The sequence below is a fragment of the Vidua macroura genome, chromosome 4, assembly GCF_024509145.1.
Source record: "Vidua macroura isolate BioBank_ID:100142 chromosome 4, ASM2450914v1, whole genome shotgun sequence".
Classification (NCBI taxonomy): domain Eukaryota; kingdom Metazoa; phylum Chordata; class Aves; order Passeriformes; family Viduidae; genus Vidua; species Vidua macroura.
The window spans coordinates 1,808,415-1,825,594 of NC_071574.1; the positions used below are offsets into that span (position 1 = coordinate 1,808,415).

Below are 17,180 nucleotides of genomic sequence, written 5' to 3' on the forward strand. Positions count from 1 at the left end.
AGGCGTTAGCAGCAAAGTAATCTATTTAATCCTTTAGGGAAAGGGAGATAGCTAATAAGTAATGGAAATACAGCCAAAGCAAGATCTCCACAAAGCTACCCAGTCACAGAAGACGGGGCAGTAAAAACCAAAAAACTGCATCTCCCTTCCTACCCTGCTGCAGTCCTGTGCTGGCTTCCAGGCTGAGGGGGAAGCAGCAGCTGGCACGAGGCCAGCTGCAGCACCCAAGCTGTGGGATCAGAACACAAATCCCACACAGAGGATTCAGCAACAGGTACTGCAACACAGTTTTAATTTGCCTATAATACAGAGTGCAGAGTTTGGCCTGTGACATTGAACAAGAGAGAAAGCAGAGAAAGAACTGAGGGAACAATCAATCCGTCTGACATCCCTCACTTCCCTGAGTAGGTTTAGAGACTACAGATACTCATTAATGGCCAGTAATTAGATAATTGTCTTCCATAAATATACACACTGAGAGCATGTGAAACAATTCCTAACAGGAATGACTGCTAACTCAATTCCCAGTTATTGATAAAATAGTTTATAGCACTTATGAATTTTGACACATTTTCTGAGACACCTCAGCGCTTCCTTGCTCCGTGACCCAAGAAGATCTCGTTGCTGTCTCTCTCTCGGGACAGGCGACCTCTGCTGACCGTGCTCCCAGTATCGCAAGGGGACTCTGAGCCCCAGGGTGACAGCACGGCTTACCGTGACAGTCACCGGGTGCCAAGCTGCTTCCGACGTCAATAGATGGTTGGAAACTAAGCTGAAGGACGCACGGCTGGAGCCCCAACTTGCAAGATGAAATTATCTCAGCAGTCATAACTCCTTGGCGTCCTTCCTATTTTTCATGCTACGTGTTCAAGAGGCTTTAGCTAACAGTCTTTTACTTAATTAAAATTAAGATACTCACCTCATCTTTTTAAAAGAAAGTAGATTGCAAATGTGGCTCGGGGGAAAGAAATTTGTCTTCATTACCGAGTCTTGCTAGACTTGCAAGTTCCTTCCCTTCCCGACGAGGGATTTTGGAGGTGCAGGGAGGGATGGCACCTCACAATGTGAAGGGTGTGATAGCAGAAACAACTATTTTATTTCAGTTACACGATTCCCCCAAAACTGGTAGTTCTAACAATTCCTGAACAGCTGTAACACAAAATAAACTGAATGGAAAGTCACAAAGCTGAGAAGGAATGCCAGCCATTAAGACGTCCTTACTATATTAAGGACCAAAGAGGACTTGCAGTGCCCTTTAGCTGACAGGCCTAAGCATTTCATTCCTCTCACCAGTTACCGAGCCATTAGCATGTTATAAAAATACATCCCTGAGGATGGCTCCACACAACAGTTTGAGGCTTAAGCCACTTACAACCTTTAGATGAGCATTTCCCCGCGCAGTATGAGAAGCCTAAGGAAGGAGAGCTCCCTTACAGTCTGGGGAGGTGTAAAGGGCGAGTGCCATGGTGCAGAAGCACCCATGACAATTCCTATTGCTTTGGCCTTGCAGAAGAAGCAGGGATCACTCCCCATCAGCCAGGCTGTGATATTCCAAGGTGCAGCGCTCTGCCTCTCTCCCAGGCTCCGCAAGCCCCGCTGGCGTCATTAGGTTCCCCCGTGCTTTCAGCAGCACTTGCTGCATCAGCGCGCACGTTGTGCCTGTGGGTCAGCGCTGGCTCACAGCCAGCCTGCACCAGGGAGGCAGCGGGCAGGCCTGCCTGGAAATGGCAAGGCAGACGTGCCCACAGCGGTCAGCACTGCAATCCCAGGCCTGGACTTGGAAGCAAACTTGGCCAAACTTGATGGCCACGATTCAAAGAGGGTGCTGCTCCCCCTTCACCTTCCAGACATGAAACGTCTGAATCGGGAATGCAATGGAAAACACACAGAGCAAGTATTTTCTGCTTGACTTGGTTTTAAAACAGAGGCTTGTATTAGGAGTCGGACTTTACTTGTACTTAATTAAAAACTGATTCAGTGACTAAGAGAAGAACAGCCCCAAAAGGAAATGCCAGAATGCGCTGCACTAGGCATGGTATTTTGGCATCAAGTATAAGATGCCCGTTGGGTTTGAGATTAAGCATAAATTGGGCACAGTTTTGAGGCTGACCTGTAATATTTCAGATTATAGAGTCCCAAACAAGCTCCAATTCAAAAGCCACATATTCCTACACAGTCATTTAAGAAAAAGAAAGAGCTAGTATATTAGGTTCCTTTTTTCCTGTATTCAAAGAAAACAAGGAATAAAATTTTAGAAACGTACACTCAGAAATATTCCAATTTCTCAGTGGCAGAATAAAACTCAGGACAAGAAACTCAATAGTCAGGACCATGCCAAACACTTAGGTGTCATTTTCAACCTCAATTCACTCATATCTTAATTTCTGAAGCAGAGTCACCAAACAGCTTTTCTTCTAAAGATACTTTTTTTTTTTTTTTTTTGCAAAAAGGTAAGTCAAAAGCTACATTTGTAAGCAAAACATTAAAATTCAAAATATCCCATCTTGCAAATGATCCTGTAATTTTGCAATGTCTAGGCTGTCTTGAGAGCAAAAGACAGCATTTTTCTGTATTACCAACTGCTAACAGATGTTCTCCCCTGTGTTGTTAAACAAGTCTTGATAAAAACACACTCGTGTCTTAATAGAACTGGATGTACCCTGAGTGGGTTTCCCATTTGATCTGCTGTACAGCTCAGAGGCTTTTTTGTCTGCTTGTTGTAGCACAAAGTGTGTCCGGTCCCACAACAGTGACAGCTGACAACTGTTTTTCCTGTTTGCAAAAGCTTTACCGTTCAACTTGAACCAAAAGCATTTGTCATGTTGCATGCAGCGAAGTAGATTTAATCAGATGAGGCCACTAGCGTTGTCAGTGCCAGGCTGAAAGAATTCCGCAGGACAAAAGCTGGATTTATCTCTCCGGGAGTCTGTGTGGGGAGCGGCAGAGCATCTTTGTCAATGCACAAGGGGCAATCTCAAGAGGAGAAGAAAACCAACCCAAGAGAATATTTTCAGTGCAGTTAAGCCAAAAAAATAACTGTTCCTAAGTGACCAGCAGGATGCTCCTGCCAGCCAAGAGCACTGTTGTGAGAATTTTGACAACATAAAGTGAATCTCCATGTAACTCTTTCAAATGTCACTAACACAGAGGATGGTGCCTTCTGTGCTCTATCCCTACATAATTCTATTTCCAGAATAATAAGCATCACTTAATATCTGTTCATACTCAGCAATCAACCTCCAAAAAATTATTTACAACAGATGACTGTTCCCTAACAGCAGTGACAATCCTCCAAAATAGTCTTAGGTATTAAAATTTCTTACAAGTCATAATAAAGCGCATACCTCTTCTAGATAATGTCACATTAAAAAAAAAAAAAAAAAAAAACCTACAAAAAACAAACCATTAAAAGAAAGAAAGTCTTCTCATTTTACATAGCCACCAAGATAATATTTTATACTCTTTGTATATTTTTGGATGATCAAGCCTTTCCAGAAGATTTACACAGGTAACTTAAGCTCAGAAGAAAAAGAATGTATCCATAAATGCAAAAATCAGCTCACAGGCATTCAGCATTTCCAACCCCCAGCAGTGAGTGAAAAAAGAGCCGCCCCACCTTAGGGGCTTTGCCAATTTACATCACCCTAGTGAGGCCTTGCAAAGAGGACGCTGGTGCTTTCCCCCTGCACCAGAGAGAGCAGGAAACAAAATACTCCGAGTTACCAAGAGAGCGAGCACTGATCATGTTGCCTTGATATTCCCTTGCATTATTTTAAGGGGGCAGGTTTAATCTGCCCGAGGTCTGATTAAGCAGCTGCCAAAGGTCAGAGGAAGAGGCGCCTGCATTTCATGCAGAGAGCGCTGGTATAGCCGGCTCTCCGGCATGGCACAGCCTGGGTTTTGGCATTCCTATACTGAAAGCTGCCTGCAGTACATTCAGCAATTGGAGCTCAGTCTTGCATGAAGTGTTCCAACATTCACTCCAACTGTGCTAAAGGAATTTCCCACTTGCTTTTTCCGCTAATTAGAGAGCCACTGGGACACAACAGGGCCTTTTGAGAGTGCGGCAGGCCCTCAAGTTCTGCTGAGTCAGGAGAGGGGAGAGGGGCGGCATATTTTGATCCACTCGGAAGACAACCTTCAACTTCCTACATGAGGCTGCAAGCAGGACAGTAGCTATAAATGTTAGCTAACATTTACAACCTACAGGCACCAATATCCATCCAGACTTATTTAGTCCTCAATCCAGAAGACAAGACAGCAACGGGAGCTGGTCAATGTACAGACTTTTAAATACTTAACTCATTTCAGTAGACATCTGCCCTGCCTAGCACACATTTTTTATGGACACGTCTTCAAGGCAGAGCACAGCACCTGAAGCAACTCCTCAAAAGTGACTTGCAGAAAACACATATGCAAAAAAATCTGTTATATAAAGCCTTGATACAGCATTCAGGTGTCTGCAATCTCACTGCACCTGCAGACTGTCCCGCTTCTGAACCCTGGGCCCATCAAAACAGTTCTCACATTTATAATGCAACTCTCACATGTGTATTTTTGATTTCCAACTGGAGATACTGAATTTTAAGAGATATCAGAACTGCCTCAGAAATGCCTTATCATCATCTACTGTATCCTGGATAGACAGAAAATCACTGAAGAGCTGATAATTTCAAACTAACCTCAAAAATGTTGAAAACAGATGCCTGTATTCTCGTGTGACACTGCAGCCATGCTTTACTTGCATCCAAGGAAAACACCTGCTGTGCTTCAGGCACATCTCTCTGATTTCAGCTGTGCAGCAGGTGAGTCAGAAGACCAGCAGCACAAGCCTGAGGGTGTGATCCTGCTGCCACTGGAATATCTCCTGCCGGGGCAGGTGAAACCTCTCACCACTGTTCAGCAAGCACTGTCCTGTCAGCAGAGGCAGCCCCTCCTGCCCCACTGCTCCTGGCTGTGCAATTTGCATTGAGCAGCATTCTACAGGAGTGAGCAGAGCATATCAACCACAACATGCATTTAGGATACTCACCAAAGTATGATAATCATAACACTGATTTATTTCAATGCTTTCAGACTGAAAACCAGCCAAGTTTCCCATCTATTTTTACCCTTGCAACAACAATAATAAGATGCATTATAACAAAGATTTAAACACAGTTTCTCTGTTGGTTCTGTAGAACTAATAACTAGTCAATAAAATCAGCACTGCAAATTTTTACATATCATGCAGAATATTAACATAAACCATTTTAACTGAGATTAGTTTTCATGGCTTGGTTGCCTGAACTGGTATATGAACAGTAGGCTTCACTTCTGCTACAGTACTAAACAATACTCGTTTGTAAGCCTCTTTCAACTTGATAAAATTTTATAAAGATCTTACATTATTAATCACTTTCAGATTTCTGAAAGTGTGTTTTTTTCCTAGAAGATAATAGTGGCCAATTTAGTAGAGAGAAAAACTGAAGCTGAAAGGTGAATTTCCTCCAGATGTTACCAGAAAATTGGCATCAACACCCAAAAATGCAGTAGGCTCCCTCTCTCAATGCCTTCCAGGCAAGGTGTGGACTGGGATATGGGATAGGAGAATCCATGAGAGCAGTAAGGCACTTACAACTGCAATCACATCTCTCCTTTGCATATAGGAAGCATTTTATTTTCCTCCTGTCCCTAACATAAATATTTGCAGTCAGGTCAGGTTTTGCAGAATTTCAGAAGGCTCTTCAGAGTGGAAGCCAAAATCCCAGGGCCAGACCCTGGGGAATCTCAGCAGAAAGTGATGTGAGGGGAGACTGAAAGCAAAGATGGCAAGCAAGGAGCAAAGGAGGCCAGGTAGTATGAACAGCATCGTGCCAAATAAACCTAAGAAGGAATAAAGCTGCTGCAATGTTTTGTTTCCCTTGGAAAACAGCAACCAGGAGCAGTTCCACCCAAGTCACCAGCTGCACCAACCAACCTGACAGAGACATGCACACCTCCAAATTCACTTGCTTTAAAGGTTTTATTTTCCACTCCCCCCTCTTCCAAAAATACACCATTTACTTCACACTTTCAAAATCTTTCAAGTACCCATGCAGGATAAAACTAAAAGCATCTCTTCTTAAACTAACATTAGCACTGCAGACAAAAAAACAACTGAGAACACATAATTGCAGAGCAGCTTTAAACAAATGAGAATGGAGGATTTTCCTCTACAACACATTCCCTGTTTTCCCAATATTTGTTCTTCAGTTCTCTACATATTTTTTTAGTACTGTGGGAACAACTGGGACTTTGAAATACAGCTGCTTTCCAAAGTGTTTCAGAAATTTAATTTCTGATCTGTATTAGCACAAAAACCCACCCAAATAATTAATTTTCTTCTTTCTCCAATCTAAAAAAAAGCCCAATAATTACTCTTTGTCTGTCTTATCACACATCTCTTTAAATTCCTTGTTTTCTTAAACATTATATTAATTTTCATTTAAAATGAACAATTGCTCTTTGTTTAATAACTCCTGATACTCAGAAATCTTTCAGGAGTTTCATTTCCAAGTCCTGAGCACCTCCCTCATTCAGAGCCCCAAAATGTGATTGGTTGCAGCAAGCAATAAAAGCACACAACATACAGGATAATCTTAATACATGCAAAGATCACAAATATTTGTGTGTCCTTCTAAGGACACAAGGTACCAAAATAGGAAGGTTAAATTCAAGAAGAGAGTCCTGACAGAATGACCAAGAAGAGTTTCCATTCTATCCCAGGAGATGAGCAATACTGGGTCTTCCACATCTTAAACCAATGTCCCAATCCCAGGTTACAGAAATCAAAGGGTTAATAAGAAGTACCCCCCCCCCTTTTCCTGCTTTTTTCATTAAATTAAACCAAGTACCTGGTCTGAAATTAACAGATGTTAATACAACTCTCCTATTCACTACAGTCTTAGTCCTTACAATGTTTTAATTAATTTTATTCTTTAAAATGCATGAAAATTTCACATCACCTTTAAATATTTATTGACAGTTTAGATGAATATTTCATGCTGATTTTAAAGACTAGAGAACATTTTCATAACGTTTCTCTTAACACAAAATGGCAATTCTACACTCTTAGATAGGCTCTCAGTACAATGAAAAGGAATTTTTTATCTTGTTCAAAGCAGACTATAAACACTGGCTACAGCAGAGAAATAAAAACATGAAGGACGCGTTTTTTCAAAGCTACTTAAGTGATTAGGGAGCCCACACAGCTCCCATTTACACGAGTAGTAACTGCATGTCTGAGTCTTTTGAGCAATTTTGAATATTTCATTGGTCTATGAAAGATTCTCCCAGTTAAGAGTAGTAGGTTGGGAGTAATTAATTGAAAATACATCACCTGTGATGTACAATGAAGAAAATTCTCATAGCACAAGTATTTTAAGGTGCTAAAATTGACCACAAAAGCTCCACAAACACAGGCCCACCAACCTATTTAAAACCAGCTGCCTCATTTCTGCATAATACCTGACTTCCCTTTCAACTTCCCATTTCTCTGCTTTTTGAGAGGCCTTTTAAAGTTGCTGGAGATGTAGAGTAAGAGCACTGTGGTGGGTCAGAGTGACTTAAGGAAGCTGGGGCCATCAACAGCTGGGACAGTAAAGGCAAGGCAGGTGCAAGTGCTCTCCCTGATGTTGAAACAATCACTGCAGTCAGTGCTGGTTGTTTACACACAAACAGCCCTGCATATTGAAAAAATCCACCCGTTCTTATATTTAAGTCAAAACAACTTTTCCTATTGCCACAGAAGGTTGTAAACATTCATAATTTTAGTAGCCAGGTGTACAGAGGGCCAGAGAACAGACACTTTAAAACCATCCTGACAAAAACAAAACAAAACAAAAACAAAAAAAAAAAAAAAAAAAACAAAAACAAAAACAAAAAAAAAAAAAAACACCAGTTAAAGCTGTAAAAGCAGGTATTAATTTACAAAATGCCTTGCAAAGATATTGCCCCTTCAAAAAAGTTTGTCAGTGAGTAGCAAAAGCTTTGCATCAGGTGGGAGGGATTCCAGACTTCAGTGGTTCCCATGCTAATTCTGCCTGAAGAAATATGAAAACAGGAGCTAAAATCTTTTAGCCAATGCAGAACACTGATGGCTTTCTTTTCCTTTGTTCTGAGGAAAGGCTAAAAATTTTCCTGTATTTAAGGATATTCTTCTATTTTGTCATCATAAAATGGGTAAAAAGGCAAATGACAAGCACCCAAAGAGAAGGGTGGAAGTAAGCACAGAAAACTATGATTCTTTCCAAAAACTGAACACTGTGGTTAGAATAAAGCACTTGAATATGCTGTGCCACAGCCATCATTACCAACATGCTCATTAGCATTAAATTAACATGGACATGAAATATCAGGATGTAAATTAACAGCAGATGATGCTGTGAAAATGTAAGAAATTACTGTTATTTGCCAGTAATTCAACTAACAAAAGCAAATTCTGTTTATCACATGTAAACTCCAATACTGTTTAGTGTTACAGTGTTTTGGTTTTTAACTAAGATCAACTAACAAAAACAAAGAAACGAGAAATGCTACAGTTTCACACTCACCTTCTATTTGGTACTGCTTGTGTTGGACAATAATTACATCAGTGATCAAATCCAGGCAGCAATTCAATCAGAATACTAGACTCCGTTTACTGAAGTAATTCTAATTTTTAGCAGAAGCATTTTTAAATTACTTTCAATTAGTTCTTTGCTCTTTTCCCTGAAGACCTGAACCATAATCTTTTTCAGGTTCTTTTAAGTTTCATTTTAGCATTCTCTGCCAAAATGACCACAGTATTATGATCAAAAACACATTTTCAATAATTATGCCCTAAATAATTTGCAGCACATCCATTTATTGACTGACACTGCAGAGCTCAGATATTCCATAGTAACTCAGAATTCTGCATATCCTTCTCATCCATGGCAGGGTATTTCATGACAGGAAGCCTGCATGGCCTTCAGGAGCCATCCCAACACCCACACCAAATGCTCAGTCAGAGCAGGCAGGTGGCAATAATTACAGTGAAGATAAGCTGAGGTGACAAAGCAAGAGAGCACATCAATTACTGCCTGTCACTCAGACCAGGGACAATCTCAGAAGATGGACTGATACCACTGTATCATCCCCTGTTACGTTCAGCTTTTCTCTCCTTCATTTCCTCAAAAGGGAAGGTCACCACAACACCATTACATTTTTAAATACAAGTGAATTTTTTATAAATATTCGCTGTGTGCACAATACAAACTAATGTTTGCCTACATCTCACAGGCTGCACACAGAATAATGCCAAATATTTCCAAAAAGTAGGTCATGTGAGACTAGTGGGCATGAACACTTCTGTTCAAGTAACAGAGAGGTGATTCCAGATTCATTTGATAAGGGTTGTTTTCCCATATAATTTTTTGTATTGGTATGTGTCTTTTATATTCATATGCACACAAATATATCTAAATCTATCTCTCCATCTTGAAAAATAAGTAGAGACACTGTATTTATACTCCTTAAGGGGTAAGAGCAAATACACTCCTAAGCACACACCTTAGTGCTGAGTTACCAGCAAGAAATTAAAACAAACCTAAAATTTGAAACCTTGAAAATTCTCACAGAATAAGTTTGCTATCCCTTCCCTTGCTCTGCAGACCATCCTACTAGTAGTCAAAGAACTCATGTCACCTATGATCCAGCTGCTTTTCAACTAAGTAATTACTGAAGTCGGTTTTAAGATGTTTCTACACGTTCTGTTTTTTTTTTCATAGGATTTTATAATCAAACTGTCCAAATGTATTTTTGCCTTTAAATAAAAGCAAAGCAAAATTAAACTCTGGCTTTAGACAACCAGTCAAACTACCAAACTACATTATTATGAAAAAACCAACCCAATCTGATGGATACATGTCATGTAAAAACTTGCAGCCATCCTTCCTTCTGGTGATGCTGAAGCAACCAAGGCTCAAGGTACAGGACAGCAAGAGGAGAGGCTTCCAGCCACAGGACAACCAACAGGGGACTGGCCAGATACTACTGCCCTTTAGACAGCAACTGTGCACAGACACAATCAAGTTTTGCTTCCATAAAAAATAGATGGAGGTCAAGGGAATCACGGCTAAGACGTTTTTCCTCGCCTTTCATCCTGGACTTCAAAAACTGCCTTTTAAATCCAGACAGCTATTGAAAATGGCCAATTTTCAACCAACTGCATTTAGTGGACAGTGCTGTGACCACCATTAGTGCAGATGGTTGGTGCAGCCACTAATCTGACACAGGAAGATTCACCACCCTTTTTTGCATATCTTCCTCTTCCATCAGACAGAGGAGCTGCAAATGCACATCACCTCTTCACTGCTTTATCCTCCAATAACACTTTCACAGCCAATATAATTGCTTGTGTTATTGGCAGTGCAAAATCTCCCCACAAATAACAGGTAAGGTCTGTGAAATTCAATGGGTTAAAAAGCATTTTTATTTGCTACTCAATGACCATTCTCTTGGGATAGCAAAAAGAGGCAAGGAAGAGCAGGAAGGCCCTGAAAGCCATTCCTGGCTTGCACACCCTTCTCTGCTGCACACCCCTCAGCCCCCCATACTCAACGTGCTTAGAGGGGATCACTTATGCTACTGTCCCTCACAGTTACAGCACTGTATAGAAATCACAGCAGAAAAGAACGGATGTTTTCATATCCCTTGGGACAAACGGAGCCATCTCCTCCAGTGGCATACACTGTGTCACAGGAATTCCAGTACCTGCAGCTCTACACTGTTAGTGAGTCACTTCTAAGATCAGAAACAGAAACCTTTTGAGTGCTTATACACAATTACCCAATATTATTACCGAACACTGACAGCTGAACACTGCTCATCTTGTAGGAAAAAAAAACCTCATTTTTTCAAAATTAAACCAATAATTTCTTCTATAATACATAATAATTTTGTTTCATCCGTGTGTGCACTCCACCTATTGCCTTTCAATCAATCGTTCAAAACCTATTTTATGGAAGAAAAGACAGACCTGAAATGCTTTATCTTCCGAAATAACATATAGTCAAGAACCAGATGAGCCAGCCGTAGGAAGCCAATGAGTGTGCGACACCTGGGAGCGGTGAGCACCCACAGCAGGGGAAGAGGCAAGGAGGGAGCCAGCGAAGGTGCCTCACTGAAACAAATCTCACCGAGAAGTACGTGGATTAATGGCTTTAATTGTATTATAAAGATTTCTGCTGTCACTCTGAATAAAATCAGCATGGTGATGAACTCTGAGGAGCACCTTGGAACGCATCCTAAGCGCCACCTTCCTTTCCAGGTATGCATCCTACCCGGTCCCTGCAGCACGGCCTCAGCAGGTTCACCCCGCACGCTTCACTCCCACGGGTGACAGTGAGGAAGCACACAGAGCATCCAGCACAGCTGGAGAATTCCACACAGGCAGGCAAGAGGCTGTGTGGTTTTGTCTATCTGAACATCAGATCCACCAAGTAAAACGTGGTGTGAAATGAACCAGCTGCTCTGCTGGTCAGGGCTCTCTCTAACTACCCACAATTAAGATTTTAAGTCACTGCCACTATTTAAAATGACTGAGAAATAAAAAGAGCCCAGAATGACATGTTTGCTTCAGCTCAAAGCATAACATCAATTTCTCTGCTTACAAATAACTCCTGAATCAATTCATCATCTTAAAAATTGATACTCATTTACTCATTTCTAGTAGTCATCAACTTTCTGTTCAAGAAATAAATAGAAATTAAAGCTCTTATATAGGTTCTTCCTGTTTAACATCAAAACCATGCTAATTGCTGCACTTTCTGTACAAGGTGCAATATGTAAAATTCCTTTGCAGCTAATTTTGTAGTTTCCCTCTAGGTGGATTGTAACTGTAAAGCCACAACTGGTTTAAGTCATCTGCATGTGCTAAAATCTCACCACTGCGCTACATCTTTTCCCAGAAAAAAACAAAGAAACAGCATTAGATTTTCACTCCACAGCTTTAAATAGCAGATAGGAAAACAGCTAGTTTTTTACACAAGTAAAAACCATATGCTACCATCTACGAGCTCAGGAACTTGAACACAAGTATAGGACTGCTACCACCCCAAAACAGTGCTGAGACACAGAATAAAAATCCCAATGGAGTTCAACTACTGTTAACACTGAGTGCTGAATCAGTGCACTGTAAGTCAAAATAAACCCAAAGGGTCATTATCTTTTGCTTAGCATATGAAAAAATGGCTTTACATTCAGAATAGTCATCTTGATAAACAGTTTTCAAGACTCTGGAACATTGTAGAAAACATTTTAGATTAACTACCTTTTTTTAAAATAACAATGTATGTTGCTTGTTTTAAAAAGTTCTCCCTCCCTTTCTTTCCAAAAGGAATTTTTAGAGTGAGCTAAGAGCTGGTGAGTCAAATTTTCTATTTTACTGACGTATGTACATGTGTATGCATAAGTTTCTCAAATATATATAGATATTTTTATAATTTATTTGCTTCTTCTCTCCAAACCTTGTTACAAAGCTGGGGAAAAATGTAAAATGAAAGCCTCTGTCATGAAAAAACAAAAGAGTGGGGGAAGAGGAAGATATTCCAAAAGAAGTTGAAATTAAATTTTAGTAGCAACTTGGAAATCATTTTCAGACCAATAGTTAATAAGAAAAGACCTCCTCAGCCTCAATTGAAGCAAATGATATGAGTGTCTCTGGAATTTAACCCGTGGGCCCAGATGAAAGCCAATGAAGCAGCACAGGAAGGTGGTCAAGTGACAAGTTTCAGCATCCACTTTCACTGCAAAGGTTGAAGAGGGGATGCAGAAGAGGTGCTGGGGGGGTGGGAAGGCAAAAGGATGTGTCTGGAGGTGGAACAGCTGTTCTGCTGGAAGCTTAACTAGCCAAGCAAAAACATGGAGCACCAAATATGCATTTCTGACACTTTCAAATAGGACCTATGAAAAAATGAACTAATTCTGGACAATGGTGACAGCAGACTCATCTGAAGGGAGACACAGCTCATTGCCTGTCACGAGGGCAAGTCACCAAAGAGCCGGTGCTGCTGAGGAAGCTGGGGAAGCCTCAACACTGCACACTCCCTGCGCCAGGATTGCCCTTTTGGGGGCCTGGCAGTCAGACAGACCCACATCCATCCCACCTCCTGCTCAAAACGCCCACTCCACACGGGAGGTTTCCCTCTGCAGCAGCCCACAGCCTACAGTTGCCATACATTGCCACCCATTTAGGATGCCTAACACAATTAAGGCTGCTGCACCAGAGTTTAAGAGCTTCCTGTTCTGTGTAGTTAACCAGCCTTGATGAAGTTGTTCATGGAACACAAATATTTGGCTTCAAAGAAGAGAGGTGTCCCAAAGATCCCCACTGTCTTGCTGGTTTATTCTAAGCAAGGACTGAGGTTGTAAAGCTTCAATTCTAACTTTATATATATGTGTTAATTTGAAGCACCAGAGTTCACATCATTTAAGATACCCAGACTCTTTACACTTGGCCGAGCATTCCCAATGAATGGGACTGAACCACTTTGAGGAATTAAATCTTCCAAAGTTAAATACACAAATAATTTTGGATTACAATCAGCAGCAGTTGCTGGAGGAGAGGTTTCCATGCCATTATCCCCAGCACATGGGAATTACATATTTAAGTCCTCATCAGAGCCTGCATTATCTTGTCATTGTTAGTACACGGTGAACTTCAATGTTGCATTTAACAACTGGAACAGTCTCAGAACACTAGGTTGAAACTGACAAGGAACAAAGGCTTTTCTCATAGCTGCCCCACATCAATGGTCAGGATTTATTGCCAAAATTAAAACAGGCATGTAAGCATATTATAGTATGAAGCACATACACAGGCTGGCTAACAGACACAGGTATTGTCTAGTTATGTACGAGACACTGGCTGTTCAGATGCGCTGTTCGATATTGCATTTAGATTTATATGATCCCCTCACAAATGGATCTAACCCAATAATCCTCACACAACCTGTGAAAAAGAAGGAGGTACCACCAACCCTACTCTACTGAAACATTTAATGACTTGCCCCAGGTCACACAGGAAATCTGTGGAGGCAAAGCAGGGAATGGCCCTCCTGGGATCTCTGAAATCCCATCTCAATATTCCGGCCACACTGCCACCCATCCTCAGCCGTACTTAATACGACTAAATTACTGATGGCAACAAACAGCAGAATCTGACTTTCAGATGAGCTGATTTGTACAATGAGTCAATCCATAACTTTTGTCTCCTCCAGACACTTAGATCGATGGGCTGTATGCCCAGCACGTTATAATAACCCTGAAAAGCTTTTGGCTCAGCCTGCAAACACATTAGCATTAACTTAAATCTGCTGCTTTGTTTACTATACGAGATATCTGCTTGTGCTCTATGCCCAAGCGATACCAATTAAAGAGACCCAAATACAGATCTCACAGAGCAGTACAAGACTAGAGCTACCCATGAACACAAAACTTACTAAACTTGAAATGGTATTCATTCCTCCAAAGCATTATGGTCTGACAGCCACATTTTCTTTCCCAGTCATGGACTTGTCATGATTTACATTCAGAACCTTCCCCAAAAAGCGATTCAGAAAGTGTTGGGAACTGGCTCCCCTCCCACTGCTTCCGAAATGGATTAACATGACTCCAGCCTTGGATCCACAAGACTACAAATTACAGTGAAGCCACCCTTGATTTAAGCTGTTGGAGAGCACAACAGGAAAATCACCAAAAATTCTGCTCTTTCAGCTCTTTAAACCCATTCATTACAGAGTCCACAGGGCCACACTGGTACCAGAGTAAATCACTCAGTGGGAGAGGACATCACCCAGTAACAAGAGGCTTTTCTTATTTCCCCAGAGGTACAAATGTAGCAGACCCAGGAGGGGTCTAATTACTCTCAGAACACCCAAGAAGCATTGGAAGTGGTAATTTATTGACCATATCAATGTAGCTTAGCGCACAGAATGAAAAGACAAGTCAAGGATTGTATCCAGACCACTGAAATGCCCACAGTTTGCCAGGGCAGGCAGACTGATACAAGCCAACCAAGTCATCTGGCAAAACCCTAAACCAGATTTATAATAGAACCATGCTTGGCTCTTTACTGGGTTTTAGCAAAATAAGAGAAAGGTAAGACTTCAATTTTATTTTTAAACATTTAGAAACAAGTGTGGGAATGGGTACCCACACAGCCTGCTGAAATCCAGAGTCCCTAATTATCCAGATGGGCAGTTAGGGAGCCGATCCAAAAATCTATCCAGGTCGGCAGAGCCCTTTTTATCCATCACAGTGGCCCACCAGGTGAAGCCCTGGAATACCAGTGCTAACCTGACTAGTACTAGTACTAGCTTAGCCTTTAACTCAAGCAATAACCACCTTCCAGTGCCAACATCTGCACGGCTCTGCCCTTTTGTAAGCACAGACCCTGGAAAGAACATTGATACACAATGCACCAGAGTCAAACAGAATGGCAAGAGAACTTATTAAAAGTGTTTCCTTGCTCTTCCACACCAGCCCACTCTTCCATCTTGTGCTAGCAAAAAAAAAAAAAAAAAAGGAAAGGTTTCGGAGTGAAAAGTGCAACAGATTCACAAACACATTTTCCAGCAGCTACAACATCCTACTCTCCATTAACACCTCCACAAAGCTCAAGCCTGCTTTGCAGAAAAATGAGGAAAGCAAACAGCAACAGGGGAATTTCACAGACACGACCCCATCCATGTACAGTGACTCATGGCTGCTGAAGCATGTTCTTAGAATGGATTTTCCCTCCTCAACACCCTAACAAAAACAAAAATAGAGTAAAATAGCTAAGACTAAAATGGGAAAAATTGATTAACATCTCTGGTGTCGCCTTTTTTCCTCACCTGAACAAAAAGATAAGAAGCTGGGAGTAAAAGCAAAGATTAAATCAATCTGTCTCTTAAAGAGGTGACACACCCAAGGGCCTTAGTCAAGGCTCCATCCTTGGCTCCTGCACAGTCACAGTCTGTGCACTGCTGCCAATGGAGCCTGGAAATCGTTTGGTGGAGCAGCAGACATGAACAGTCTCTACATTCAGCTGTTTAGTATCAGAAATGCTAACTAGTGTTGCTTGATTATATGAGGGAAAATTAAATAGGAAACAAGGATTTAACATGCATGCCTGATAGTCAGGCTTCTGGAGGAGAAAGAAAGGGAAGGGAGAAAACCCCAAGAACTGAGGACATTTTCCTTCCCCTGAGCCCTCATTCATTCAAAGACAAGAATCAGAAACCCTGACAATCTCCTCTAGCAACCCCCTCCCATAACATCGAAGGGAAAAATTTTTCTGGACAGCCCTTTACAGAGAATACAGAAAAAAATGACCTATCTCCCCCTGCTGTTTCTCACCTGAGGACTGCAGAAAGGCAGAGTTTACACAGCTGAGGCAAGCCCCCCTTCCATGCAGCTCTTCCACAGATGCAGCAAGAGCACCTGTGCCTACCAGCACTACACGGCTGTGGGATGGCACAGAAAATTCTCTCTGCACCCAGCACTACGAACGGGGGCTTCCCACCCGATCCCCTCGTCTGCCTGACACGTTACTTCGGCAGAAGGAAGACTTCCTGCTTCTGCTGGAAAAAATAAATTTCAATCATCCCTGTCTGATATTTACATTTTAATAGCTCCATACGCAGGACGAGCCCTGCGGTTGCCATTGACAAACACCGATGGGAGACAGAGAAACCACAAAACCCCACCACCCAGACCACAGCCACGAAACACGACTCCCTTGCACGGGCTCTTGGATGGGCAGGGACCCCGGGTAACTTACGGGTGTATTCCTTCCTCAGCGGCGCGTTCCTGCGAGCCGCCCGTCACAGCGCCGGTGCTGCCGCAAGCCGCGGTGCTGCCAGCCGCCCCCCGCCCGTGACAGCGCCGAGCAGGGAGCCCTGCCTCTCCCGCTATGTCCAAGCTCGCTCACGCCAGATCTGGCACACGAGCACGCAGGACGGCACGGAGCCCGCTGCTGCCCCCGCCGGGCGGCGGCCACGGGCGGGACCAGCCGCCCACTCGCGGACAGCGGCGGGGCGGAGGCTCCCGGCCCGCCGTGACTCCCGTGGAGGCGGCCCCGGCCCCGCACCGCCCCTCCGCCGCTTTCCCGTGGGGAGGAACCTGCGTGGGCACCCTGCGGGCTCGGCTCTCAC

The 17,180-nt window shown here is 42.4% G+C and overlaps 1 protein-coding gene across 1 annotated transcript in view; it reads right to left on the reverse strand.

Moving 5' to 3' along the window:
- Positions 1 to 16,892, reverse strand: part of ANK2 (ankyrin 2) — a 260,831-nt gene extending 243,939 nt beyond the window's left edge. The window contains exon 1 of the mRNA XM_053975087.1: positions 16,808 to 16,892. The gene's annotated coding sequence lies outside the window, so the exon portion shown is untranslated. The remainder of the gene's footprint in view (positions 1 to 16,807) is intronic.
- Positions 16,893 to 17,180: the final 288 nt, after the last annotated feature.